Here is a 13,060-nt window from a genome sequence, read left to right on the forward strand (position 1 = left end):
GAACGTGTTTTTCGCAGCAACCCACCTCGTCTCCTTATGCTGGCATCAGACGCGGGGCCAGCTCCAAGAAAACAACAGACCCAGAATTACATAAATTACTGCCATGCAGTTTGAACCTGTTTTTAACCAAAGGAAACCAGGGGAGAGCGCGAACGCAGTCCCCCACTACCACAAAATTATGCAGTCGAGTTTCCCGCATTTGGGGAAATCGCAGGGGTCAGCACACCCGGAGTGCAAGGGATGAGCCTCGCCCTGGGAAAACCACCTGCCTGATCATGGTGTCTCCCCTGCCAGGTAAGTATGCCTGCCTCCCGCCCCGCCCGCGCCGCCCGCCCGCCGCACGCCTCGCCAGCACACGGCCGCCCCGAGCCCGGCCCCGCTGCCCCGGCCCCGCGCACGCCCCGGCCCGCACGGCCCGGCCCGCACGGCCCGGCCCGCGCAGCGCCCGCGGACGCGCGAGGGCAGCGCGCTCTTGGCGCGGGCTGCGTCCCGGCATGCCGCGCGGCGCCGCCTCGTTTGCATGGACACGCCCCCGCAGCCCCGCCGCTCCCGGAGCCCCCGGGCCGGGCCCCGCCGGGAGCCCCGGGTGCCGCGGGGCCGCTGCCCCGAGCCCGCAGCGCCTCCCTCCCCTCGGGCCGGGCTCCGTTCCCAGCGCCGGCCGAGGGCTCAGCGGTCACGAGCTCCCGCTGCCGGAATTACCTTTTCCCCGGGTGCTCCCGGTCCCGCCGGGACCCTCCCGGTGCCTCCGGTCCGCACAGCCCGCCCCTCTCGGCTTCTCTGTGCCCTCCGACAAACGGTGAGCCGAGCGTGCGGCGTTCCCGGGAGAACCGCTCGGTCCCGGGCTCTGTCTGCAGGCACGGACACTAAAAAAGCTGCAGACTTCCATTCGAACCCCGAGATGTCATCTCCCCCTTGGAGCTGGATCTTCCCGCTCAAGGGCAAAGGAAAGGCGGCTCTGCTCACCCCCAGCGCTACGAGAGAACACGTCTGTCACACCAAGCCCCCGAAGCGCGTCCTGGGCTCCGGGAGCGGGGCCGGGAGAGCGCTGGGATTCGGGACAGCCCCGGGAACATCAGCGCTCCGGGCGCGGCGTTCCCGTCACTCTCGCTCCAGCCCATCCCGGTGATTTAGGCTTCTTCTCGGGGGCACCAGAGCGGCAAATTCAACCTGGCAATGACCCAAACTGTAAAAAGGAGCCTGTGAACATTTCCAGTCCTCTCTGGACGTCTCATCTTATCAGGGTTGGTCTTTTCTCACCGCTTGGACTCCCGGTTTCAGTTCAGCTTTTAGCAGACTCGCGTTTCTCTCTCGCCCCAGGACTCCCCAAAGCCCAAACCAGTGACATGAGGGCGCCTAAAACTTTCCCTGGCTGAATGGGCAGAGCTGCACTTTCCATGCATTTCCCAGAGGTGTAAGGAGCACTGGTGTCCTGGACAGCCAGGATGGATGGAGACAAGAGATCTCTGAAGTCAGGACTTGGAATATATGGTTTATTGCAAAGGGCGTAGTTAGGGTTACAGACACCTGATGCTCCAGGGGAGGATCACGGCTGTGGGATGAACTTTACATTTCAAGGGCTGAGACAAAACATTCCATCTGACCCTTGGGCCTGTCTGTAGGCAGAGGGCATTGTTTAATCAAAGGGGGGATTGCCTTCAACTGCCTGTACTATTGTTTTCTAGTTGTTTAGTAACTAAGGTGTGGTATCTCAAAGCTTGTTCTCATTTCAATCTTGCTTACAGTTTCTGTATTTTCCAAATCTTTTGCCAGGCAATCATATTTATAAGGCTTTCCTATTTCATCTTCCCCAACATCTCCCCTGTGCTGATGAACAACTAAGACATTAGATACTGTCTTACTCGTTATTTTTTGCACACACTGAAGTATACAGGGTACTGCTACTACTTGTTCCGTCACGCAATGGCGCTGCGCATTCGCCTCAGAGGTTTTTGGACTGTGTCTTCCACTTGTGAAAAACGCCAATCACTTGGTTTTTAAAATTTTAAAAGTTTAATAACAATAAAATGGTCATAAAAATAACCATACAATTAGAGTAATAAAGTTTAGAGTTAGGACAATTACAAGACAATATAAAGCAAAGAATTATGGATGTCCGGATGCTCTCGGACACTAAGTCATGAAAAGCATGCCTTGTGAACAAAGGAATAACCTTAAAACAATACACTTGTTGCATATTCATACATCCTTTATGGTTATGCATATGTTCTATTCTAAACAAGAAACTCTGTCTGTTGTATGTCAACTGTTTCCTTTAATCCCCTTGCATCTTCGAGTCTGAGCAAGGCCTGAAGAAATTAGCTTCTTCTGATAAGAAACCATAAATTCCTCTCCTTTGGAAGATTTAGGTGTTCCTCAAAGCAAGTATCTCATACCTAAAAAAAAACTTCCCCCACATACACAGTCTCTATTTTAACATTATGTTGTAACCTAAAACTACATTTAACACATTATGTAAGAGAATTAACAGCATAACTTTCTAACATTACACATATAATATTCACTGTAACATTTGCAAAAAGCCAAATCATAAATTATGCATTTTTCACACACTCAGATCATGTCTGGATCAACACTGCCAGGCAAAATGCTTTCCCTTCTTGCAGATAGAGCAGGGATCTGGCGCCTGTGCACGCCTTTTGCCCTCCGGGCAATTCCTCATGATATGGCCGGGTTTTTTACAGAAGTAGCAAGGTCCTGAAGGTACAGCAGCTTGCATAGCAGCCACAGCATTGCCTTGTTGCTGGGAGTTGAGATGCAAGGCAGCTAGGATTTCAGTAAGTTTTTCGTCTTGTGCTTCTGCTTGTGCTCTGAGAGCCCTTTCAATTTGTTCTCCTGGAGTTTTTCCAAGTTCATTTGCCTGAATTGTTGCCATGTGCTGTGGACTCTCAATGTTGTTGCAGGCATCAAGCATTTCAGGCAGTGTAGGTTTTTCTTTTCCCAGGGCTTTGATAACTCTTTTGCATTCTGCATTGGCGTTATTTTCAACAATGTCCCGTATAATTATTGGGCGAATGATATCATTATCACATTGCCTTTCTGCTGCTTCAATTACCCGGTCCACAAATGTGGTGAACAGTTCAGATGACTCTTGGCTGATTAGAGTGTAGGCTTTTTCGAAAGTTCCTGCAGGCTGAATTTTTAAAAAGGCTCTGTAAGCCATCTTTTTGATGTCATCCAACACCATTCTGGGTAAATTCACTTGAATATAATTTTGATTATCAGGAGGGTCGCCCATTAGTTTAGACAAGGTGAGGGCACGAAGGTCTGCATCAGTACTTTGTCTGTAAGTGTCTAGGAGCCCTGTAAGCAGTCTCTTCCATTTGAGTTCCCATAGCATATATTGTGCATCTGTAAGAATCATACCAGCAAGATATTTACAGTCATTTGGTGTGAGTGTATGGCCTATCAGGGTAATTTTCAGCAGTTGCTTGAAATATGGAGAGCAAATACCACTGTCCCTTATCTCTTGATGCAATTCTTTCACCTCATCAAATGTGATAGCTGTCCACCTTCTAGGACCACCCACTTGGTGGCTGAATATCACAGGCGTAGGTAAAGCATTTAGACTTTCCTCTTCACAAATGTCACGTCTGACTTCATGCCACTCTGTCAGTTGAAGATTGTAAAAACATTTCTGGGAATTTTCTAAATGTGGGACTATTGGTGGTGAATTTTTAGGGCTCGGTGTCTTATTTTGGGTTAAGAAATAAGTGCCAGACTCTGGAGGGACTTTAGAGATGTTTGGGAACAGCCTTAGTTCTTTTTCGGAACTTCTTTGCATTGGGTTAAAAGGGTTGGCATTTGCAGGGGCAAAGTGGCTCTCTGTCCATGCTGTATTTGTTAAAGCAGCTGTCATATTCCGCCCTCCCCCTGCTCGCTGCAGGGTTTGCGTGCCTGGCTGTGGCTGTGCGGGGGAACCGTGACACGAAGGTGCCAGGAGCGGGGAGGGCGAACGCGAGGCCGGGCGGGTGAGGGGCAGCGGCTGCGGAGGCAGGGGGGATACAGCCGGAGGGGCCGGGGCTGCCGTGATGCCGCTGGAGCCCGGGGGAGGAACCGCGCTAACCGGTTCAGCAGGGATGAACCGGACGGTGGGAGCGGCCGTGGGGTCCGGTGCGGAGGCTGGGGCCGGGGGAACCGGTGCCGCGACCGCGAGGGCTGCGGCGGCCGGGGTGAACGGAGCCGCGGATGCCGAAACCGCGTGGCCCGGCGGGGAGGCGGGGCCCGTGCCCCGTTCCGCACCCGCGCAGGGATGGAGCGGATTTTCAGCAGCAAACAGCTCCGCCAAGGCCCTGCACGCCGGGACCAGCTCAGCGGCAGCCCTGTCCCGGCGGGAGATATTATTAAAGAGTCTATTTCCAACTGTGTCCCAAAAGTCCCTGGTAAAGACGGCTGAACGTTCAGCATTCGGGAAGTTAACTAAAGTCCATTCTAAAAGGTTTTTTAGCTCTTGCTTAGGTAATGTGTGGTTGCTGCAGCTTAATAAATGCTTAAGTTGCTTATAGAGATCTCGGTCGTGGGCAGAGTGCGTTTGCCCCATTCTTACACCGGCGGGGCTCACCTCGGTGTCGCAGAAGCAGGGTCCTCGCTCACAACTCCGCCGTGGGCGGCTGGCCAGGACGCGGCGTTGAGGTTCCCCTGAGAGCTCCGGGTTCAGGCGTCGCTCGGCAGCGGCTTTCCGCGCTCGGAAATCTCCGCTGACCGGAGCCGCAGCGCGGGCGGCGCAGAGCAGCGCTCGCCGCGCTCGGGCTCCGCAGCGTCGCTCCGGTCTCTGCCGGCCGGGGCGCTCGGGACGGACGGAGACGAGAGGACTCGGCAGTCAGGTCTTGCAGTGTACGGTTTATTGCAAAGGACGCGTGGGGCCCTGCAGCCCTCGGAGCAGCCCCAGGAGCACGGGCGGGGAGAGGGAGCGCAAAAGAGAGCGAGCAGGGCCGGGAGAGGACCCCCAAAGGCCCGCGGGGCCCCCGGCACGTCTTATCACGGGCTTCAGAGCGGGCAGCGAACAACGTCGGGCCAATGGGACTGCAGATACCTGATGCTCCAGGGGAGGGTCACGGCTGTGGGATGAACCGTACGCTGGGGGAGAGCCAGAACTTTCCACCTGACCCTTGGGCCTGTGTGTAGGCAGAGGGCTTTGTTTAATCAAAGGGGGGATTGCCTTCATCTGCCTGTACTACTGTTTTCTAGCTGTTTAGTAACGAAGGTGTGGTATCTCTAAGCTTGTTCTCATTTCAATCTTGCTTACAGTTTCTGTATTTTCCAAATCTTTTGCCAGGCAATCATATTTATAAGGCTTTCCTATTTCATCTTCCCCAACACAGAGGAATATGCAAACCAGACCGAGTCCTTTGGGATAATTAATTGTGCATTTACCTTGCACAGCAAACCCTGCCTGAGCAGTGGCAAAGAGCACTCGGGCACATTGAGAAAGCGATGGGGTAATTTTGTGTTCCCAGTCCTGAATTCCATGGGATGTCTGAGGGATTTCCTGCCCTGAAGTTTTTCCTGCCCTGAGGTTTTTCCTTCCCTGAGGGATTTCCTGCTACTGCAGTGTTCTGGTTTGATGCTGGTGTAATGTTAGTGTCTTTATTAAAATACACTTTTAAAAAATAAATATTGTGAGATGTAATCAGAAATACAGCAGAGCAGGTTTAAATTTAAACATAAAGGGGAAAACTTTATGAAGTTACTATTATTATAATAAAAGACACAGAATTTGGAATGAAAACTGCTTAAAACACTCCTCCTCCCCCTACTTAATTTTTAACAAATTACAGTGAGATAAAAACTTGGATTCATGATCACGGTACTACTTTTTATATAATTAATTTTTAGTTTATTAGGGGAGAGAATTTTTATTGTACTATAGACATTTAGGAAATATAATTGTAATTTTTCTGTGTTTCTATGTTATACATAGTAACTGCTTGGACAAAATTTGGTTTTGTGACACTCTTTTTTCTATGCTACAGTGGTTTTACTACTGTGTATGGAAAAAAACTACTATTTTTCTAACAGTCTGTCCATACAGACTGTTTTTCTAGTCTGTAGAATATAAAGTTTTTCTAAAAATTCTTGTTTTTAACCTCCTGTGTTCTCAAGAGCATATCCATATGTTCAGTGGTCACTTTAAGTACTAATATCTAAAACTAAACACTAATTAGTTTAACTCTAACTTATTTAAAAACTTCACTTCCATTTCAAACTATGACATGCAGCAACAATGACCTTTCACTCCAAGGTCCCTCACAGCCAGTAACTTCGGAACAAGATATCCCAGTATCCACTGGAAAATCCACGGCTCCATTTCCCAGTTTAAGTGGAACCAAAGGATTGGCCCGGGAGAGAGGAGATGCCTGCGGCCCCCTTCAGCCCAGCCCCGTCTCTTCCCCTTCTGATTTCTCCTTCTGTCCAGGCTCAGCCCATCCTGCCTGCAGCCCAGCCCGTGATATTTTGGAGGGAGTTAATCCCAGCTCACGAGCTGGTCCCTGCAATGGGCCTCGCCTTCTGCTTTTGCGCCGCCCCGACAACAGATTTGGTCATTTCTTTCGGCCCTTCTCCCGCACTTCTTCCCCCGGCTGCAGCAGCACCTGGGAAATCCCCATCCCCTCTGCTCCTCGTCTTTTCCGGAGTTCCTATCCCAGAGCGGGCACGGGCTGCGGGGCAGCACCGTGCTAAACCGCGCCGAGCGTGCCTCCCGTGCCGGCTCTGGATCCGATCGGAGTCCGGCTCCGTTCACGGTCCGGCTCCGTTCGGGAGGATCCGAACCGGGACCGGGAGGGACGGGACGCTCCGCCGCGCCGCCAGGGGGCGCTGCCACGAGGGCCCGGCGGGACCCGCGGCGGGTGCCGGGGAGGGGCGTGGCCATGCAAATCACAGCGGGGAGGGGCGGTGCAGGCACGCATTGTGGGCGTGTCCATGCAAACGAGGCGGCGCCGCGCGGCATGCCGGGACGCAGCCCGCGCCAAGAGCGCGCTGCCCTCGCGCGTCCGCGGGCGCTGCGCGGGCCGGGCCGTGCGGGCCGGGCCGTGCGGGCCGGGGCGTGCGCGGGGCCGGGGCAGCGGGGCCGGGCTCGGGGCGGCCGTGTGCTGGCGAGGCGTGCGGCGGGCGGGCGGCGCGGGCGGGGCGGGAGGCAGGCATACTTACCTGGCAGGGGAGACACCATGATCAGGCAGGTGGTTTTCCCAGGGCGAGGCTCATCCCTTGCACTCCGGGTGTGCTGACCCCTGCGATTTCCCCAAATGCGGGAAACTCGACTGCATAATTTGTGGTAGTGGGGGACTGCGTTCGCGCTCTCCCCTGGTTTCCTTTGGTTAATAGCAGGTTTAATTACTGATTCTATGGATTAGGGGATGCCGATTTTCAGTCACTGCGTCGCGGTTCCCGCTGTGTTTTCGTACCGGTGATAAATTTTCTCCCAGCGGCCGTTTCACTCTCTGCCCGCCTGTGGCCGCCGCTGTCCCGTCCGTGCAGGAGCGGCAGAAATTCGCAGCCCCTCAGGGGCAGCCGGGCTCCGTCTCTTCTGGCTCCCGGCTCCCGGCCGAGCGGCGCTCGAAGCGGCCCCTGCCCGGCCCGCCCGAGCAGAGACTCGGGTTTGCCTTTACGGCAGACTCCGCACCCCGCTCCCCACGGTGGGACGGCTGGGAGGAGAGGTTCCGTCCAGCTCGGGTTTGGACAACTGATACCCAGAAAGCAAACAGAGCTCAGCAGCACCTTTGGAGGTTCGGTGAGCAGGTATTCTTTATTACGGCGTGCCGGGTGCATGAGGGATAACTCCCGCCTTTCCTTGGTTTTGAGAGGAAAGATGCACGCTAATGTCTTTACAAATAATTTTATGGGTAAAGCTATGGGTGGTAACGTATTTGAAATGGGTCCGAATGTCAGTGCTGACTTTGGGCAGCAGGTTTGTTGCAGAGCCCAGACAGCTTGGCTGCACAAGGGTCTGCACAAGGCTGAGCTTCTGAACTTTGGGTAAAATAACGAGTTCAATGAGGGAATATGTGGTAAGTGGGTCGGGAAGGCTGCACCTTCCTGGTACCCCAGCCACTGGGGAAAGGAGGAAGACAGTGTGCAGCTGGGAGTTCGGATAAATGGAGGCTGCACCCTCCAAAAACCTGAGAGAGAAAACCACGCCGACATGCATTCCGTTGGACTCTCTGCCTTTATTCGAATATAGTTGAAGAACTCCTCTGTCTCCTTTTTGGACATAAGCCTCTGGCGTTTGCAGATTTTTCTGACAATTACAAAGTTACTTCCCTTATCTAGCATTACAGCATGTTTATTCGTTTAATTTCTAAGACATCATTTACATTTTCTTAAAAATGCTTTTCATAACTTCGCCTACTCATTTTGAGATATTTCATGGTCTCTGCTGTTATCTTGCATCATAAACAGTTCCTGACACGGTTTTCTAGTGGTCATTCCGAAGCTGACTTGCCTTGGCTCTGGCAAACTTTATCTTGGGAGCTTCTCTTTTCTCGTTAGCTCCACCGCTTGTCCTCTTCAGCTGGGTTTTTGTATATTCGCAGCTAAAAGCGTCCTTTGTTGTGCTATCTCGTTTGTTACAGTTAAGCATAACACTGTACGCAGTTTCTTCTATTCTGCAAGAAAGGGGATGAATTTCCTTTCATATCAACTCTCATGGCTCACAAGGACGTGTCAAATTCCTGGCGCTGGAAGTCGGTCCAGCAGCACTCTCAGACTCAATAGGTGTGATCCAGACAGCGACCACCGAGTGGGACCGGCATCTCCACATCTTCAGACTAGCGGGGACCCGCTCGGAACCGCTCCGCGCCAGGAGTTTCCCTGGGCCCGCAGACCCGGGGTGGGACAGACCGGGACCATCCCGGCCCCAGACAGGCAGCCCGGAGCCCCCCTCGGGAGCCGCTCTCCAATTCCAGCAGGGAATAACCCAGGCACGACAGCGCTTCTTTGAGGCGGGCATGGTGGGAGATGCTTCAGGACCCCGGCTACCCCTAAGCACCGTACCCGGGCCGGGACAGGGATACTCTGGCTGCCTCCACTCTTCACTCGGTTCAGCGCTGTCCCCTAAACACACCAGCTGTACCATCACCGCCAGCACAGCCGGAGATCCAGAGACCTGAGACGCTAAATGACATTTGAGAACTCTGTCTTTGACCAGCAAGCCCAGGGGAGAGCGCGAACGCAGTCCCCCACTACCACAAATTATGCAGTCGAGTTTCCCGCATTTGGGGAAATCGCAGGGGTCAGCACACCCGGAGTGCAAGGGATGAGCCTCGCCCTGGGAAAACCACCTGCCTGATCATGGTGTCTCCCCTGCCAGGTAAGTATGCCTGCCTCCCGCCCCGCCCGCGCCGCCCGCCCGCCGCACGCCTCGCCAGCACACGGCCGCCCCGAGCCCGGCCCCGCTGCCCCGGCCCCGCGCACGCCCCGGCCCGCACGGCCCGGCCCGCACGGCCCGGCCCGCGCAGCGCCCGCGGACGCGCGAGGGCAGCGCGCTCTTGGCGCGGGCTGCGTCCCGGCATGCCGCGCGGCGCCGCCTCGTTTGCATGGACACGCCCCCGCCGTGGCAGCGCCTGTTCGGGTCCCGGGCGCTCCCGCCGGCCGAGCCCGGGGCTGCGCGGTCTCCGTGCCCGCCGGTCCCGGAGCGTCACCCGGCCGGCTCCAGCGCTGCCTCTCCTTCCCGGGCTGGTCCCTCGTTTGCCCGGTCCCGCCGAGCGCTGCCGGCCCGGGTCGGTCCCTCTCCTGTGCCGGCGCTGTGGGGCAGGCACGGCCGCTGGTGTGTCCGCTGGCCTTTGGCACGTCACTGCTGGGCAGGGCGACTCGCATTACCTTGCTCACCTCCGGGAGCTGCGGCACCCGGGCCCCTGGTGCCCGGGAGCTCAGGGACCCTCATCACCGCAGCCCCGGTGTCCCATTGCCGCTATTTGTCTGCTTGGGCACGGGCTGCGCAAGGACGGACGGCCTCCAGTCAATGTCCTTCCCCCTTCTCTCCTCTTCCCATCCCTTCCTGCACTCAGGATTGCTCCTCTGCCCTGTCTGCCGCATCCAAACCTTGTTTCTGGACTCTCACCGTCCAGTTTGCTTCCAGGCTGGATCAGCTGAACCTTCAGAGCCACAAACACCGACAGTGACAAACCCAAAGAGACCTTGACGCCGCCCCAGCAGGCTCCTTCCTCATTCTCCATGTTCAGAAGCTGTTGCTACCCATCTGAAAGCTTTGCTCCAGGTCTTCCACTCAGCGGGAGAAGTTCGTGTTTGATTTTGTGAAGGGGCATTTCTGCTCTCTGCCTTCGTTCTGCACATGGACAGCACGTGCCACAGTCTTGCACAGGGACCCCAAAGCCATGAGCAGCCGGCGTATCCCTGAGACCCCAGCCAGCAGGGAGAGCAGAGCAGCTGGGCCGTGGTGCTGGCTCTGTGGGCTCACGGGAGCTGCTGGCTCTGGGGTGAAATGAATACCGCTGTTTGATGGCCCCTTGCTTCCCCGTGGAGGGTGCAGGGGCATTTCCATGGCACTGTGTGCTCGTGGCTGTTTTTATTGGACACAAAGTAAGTACACAAACATTTGGTAAGTTTAAAGGCTAAAAAAGCATTTTATTCGGGTATCTGAATTTATAGAATTCTAGAGGCGGCTCTGGATTGGAGGATGGAATTACCACCTCTCCAGCCACACTGGTCAAACCAGCAGTCCATCAATTCTCTCTTCTCACAAAGAAGAATGCAAAACAACCATTATTTACATGAATAGTGTGTGAGAACTCCAGTAGGAATATGCAAACAGATCAGAAGACTGAAGAAGTTTTATGAGAACTTTAAGGCTTTCAAAAGAACTATAAAAGAAAACACTTCTAAAAATCAGGACAACATGCGGTCGTCCCCTCCACAGGCACCTGCTCTCACTGTGCTGCTGGCAGTGCCCCGACCCCGCGGGCTGGGAGTGGCTGGGCTGTGCCCCTCTGTGCACGGAGCTCGTGGGTGCCAGCCTGTGGCCTGTGCCCGCAGCGGTACAAGCTGTCACCACCCAGCGAGGTCCCTGCTGCCCTGCCAGTCTCCAGGAACCCTGTGTCCCTTTCCCTTCGCAGGGGTGAATCATGATTTTAAAAGGGTTAAAATGTTAGCTGAGGGTTACAACCAATTCGTATCGAAGTTAGATGTGTGGGAAGCCAGCACATCCCTCTGCTGCCCTGGCTGTCTCCAGAGCCTGGCAGAGGGTTCAGAGACCTTGGCACGAAGTCAAAAACACCTGTGGCTTCCATTTTAGCCCATAGGGAAAAACTGCCAACTCTGTGTGAGGAACTACAAGCCACAAGGGTTTGTGTAGTGTGTGAGTTAAATTAACACAGGGTGAAAAAGTAGAATTTTAGGGTTTTAAAATAAGGGGTTCAAAGGGACAAGATGGAGGGGTTTGGGTGTGTCCTGCCCTCCTTCTCCTTGCCCTCCATGTCTTGTTGTGATGGTGACACTTTTCTGTTGGTTTGAGACTCACTGTCCAACATGATAGATATTGGCACATTATTGTAAACATAGTACATGCAGTTTTTAGTATAAAATGGTAACACCACCCAAGGGAGTGGGAGTCTGCTGCAGCCTGAACTGCTGGACAGACCGCAGCTCCTTGGGAAAGAATGTTATAGATAAGAGAAAATAAACAACCTTGAGAAGCCAACCCTGCGTGTTCTGACTCCTTCCTTGGCTGTGGGGCTGGGAGAAAAAGACTTTTTACAATCTCAGGGTCATCTTAACCGCAGAACCCCGAGAAGACACACCAGCAATAGGTTAATGATTATTAGATGCTTAAGCTAAAGCTAATTGTTGCAGTATGAGCTTATTTGTAGAAGGAAGTGGAGCAAGTGAACTCTTATGGGAACACATTGAAACCAGCAGAACAATGCCCAGCACCTGGACCCTGTGTCAATCCAGCACGAAGCAAGGGGCCTTGGACCCTGCCACAGGGTCACAGGGACCTGATGAAGACTTTCCTGACTTCATCCCTGGCACCACTGATCCAGTTTGAGATCACAGACCCAATTCAAGAGAAGAACTGCGCATACATGAAGGACTAATAACCTCATTTTAATACCGAGCGGGGATGGGAGGTGCCAGTGTTATGGGTATGTATTAATTTGGGAAATAAATAAAAGGCAAAAATCCTCGTGCAGAGCGTTCACGCATTTCGGGAAGGATCCCCCCCCCGCCTCCGTGCCGCCCGCCGGTGTAATAAACATACTGCTTTCTTTCATGGACTATTTAGAGAGTCCTTACCATGGTTTTCGGTTTCAACGACTCAGGGTGGGCCAGCAGCGGAGCTGTGTCCCCGAGACACACCGGGTCACCCCCGGCCGCAGCCCCTGCGCTGCCCCACGGCTCCTCTCCTGTGCTCGGTCCCGTGGTGGCCGCGCTCTGCCGTTGCTGCGGCTCTAGCCCGGCCCTGCTGTGCTCTGACACCGAGTCCTAAACAGCCCCGGGACCGGGACCCGAACCGGCACCGGGACCGGCAGCCGGTTCCGGTCAGCGAGGGGGCGGGGCAGCAGAAGCGGCGATAGCGGTGAGTACCGCTAAGTGGGCGTGTCCATGCAAACGAGGCGGCGCCGCGCGGCATGCCGGGACGCAGCCCGCGCCAAGAGCGCGCTGCCCTCGCGCGTCCGCGGGCGCTGCGCGGGCCGGGCCGTGCGGGCCGGGCCATGCGGGCCGGGGCGTGCGCGAGGCCGGGGCAGCGGGGCCGGGCTCGGGGCGGCCGTGTGCTGGCGAGGCGTGCGGCGGGCGGGCGGCGCGGGCGGGGCGGGAGGCAGGCATACTTACCTGGCAGGGGAGACACCATGATCAGGCAGGTGGTTTTCCCAGGGCGAGGCTCATCCCTTGCACTCCGGGTGTGCTGACCCCTGCGATTTCCCCAAATGCGGGAAACTCGACTGCATAATTTGTGGTAGTGGGGGACTGCGTTCGCGCTCTCCCCTGGGCTTGCTGGTCAAAAGTAGATTAATCTTATGGGGAACGTCTTCTTCAGGAACGCTGATCGTTGCTCGGTCTTGTGTGTTCCGGGGCAGTTAATCGGCATCTG

At 55.0% G+C, this 13,060-nt stretch overlaps 4 non-coding genes across 4 annotated transcripts; 2 read left to right on the top strand and 2 right to left on the bottom strand.

Moving 5' to 3' along the window:
* Positions 1–137: 137 nt before the first annotated feature.
* LOC144246097 (U1 spliceosomal RNA) lies at positions 138–302 on the bottom strand. Its single transcript, XR_013339783.1, has one exon. It is a non-coding gene; the product is annotated as a U1 spliceosomal RNA (small nuclear RNA).
* A 6,854-nt stretch (positions 303–7,156) lies between these two features.
* On the top strand, positions 7,157–7,320 carry LOC116183513 (U1 spliceosomal RNA). Its single transcript, XR_004148145.2, has one exon. It is a non-coding gene; the product is annotated as a U1 spliceosomal RNA (small nuclear RNA).
* Positions 7,321–9,166: 1,846 nt separating this feature from the next.
* Positions 9,167–9,330, bottom strand: LOC144246096 (U1 spliceosomal RNA). The gene has a single exon (XR_013339782.1). It is a non-coding gene; the product is annotated as a U1 spliceosomal RNA (small nuclear RNA).
* A 3,463-nt stretch (positions 9,331–12,793) lies between these two features.
* On the top strand, positions 12,794–12,957 carry LOC116183514 (U1 spliceosomal RNA). The gene has a single exon (XR_004148146.2). It is a non-coding gene; the product is annotated as a U1 spliceosomal RNA (small nuclear RNA).
* The last annotated feature ends 103 nt before the right edge of the window (positions 12,958–13,060 follow it).

The sequence above is a fragment of the Lonchura striata genome, chromosome 3 (assembly GCF_046129695.1).
Source record: "Lonchura striata isolate bLonStr1 chromosome 3, bLonStr1.mat, whole genome shotgun sequence".
NCBI lineage: Eukaryota > Metazoa > Chordata > Aves > Passeriformes > Estrildidae > Lonchura > Lonchura striata.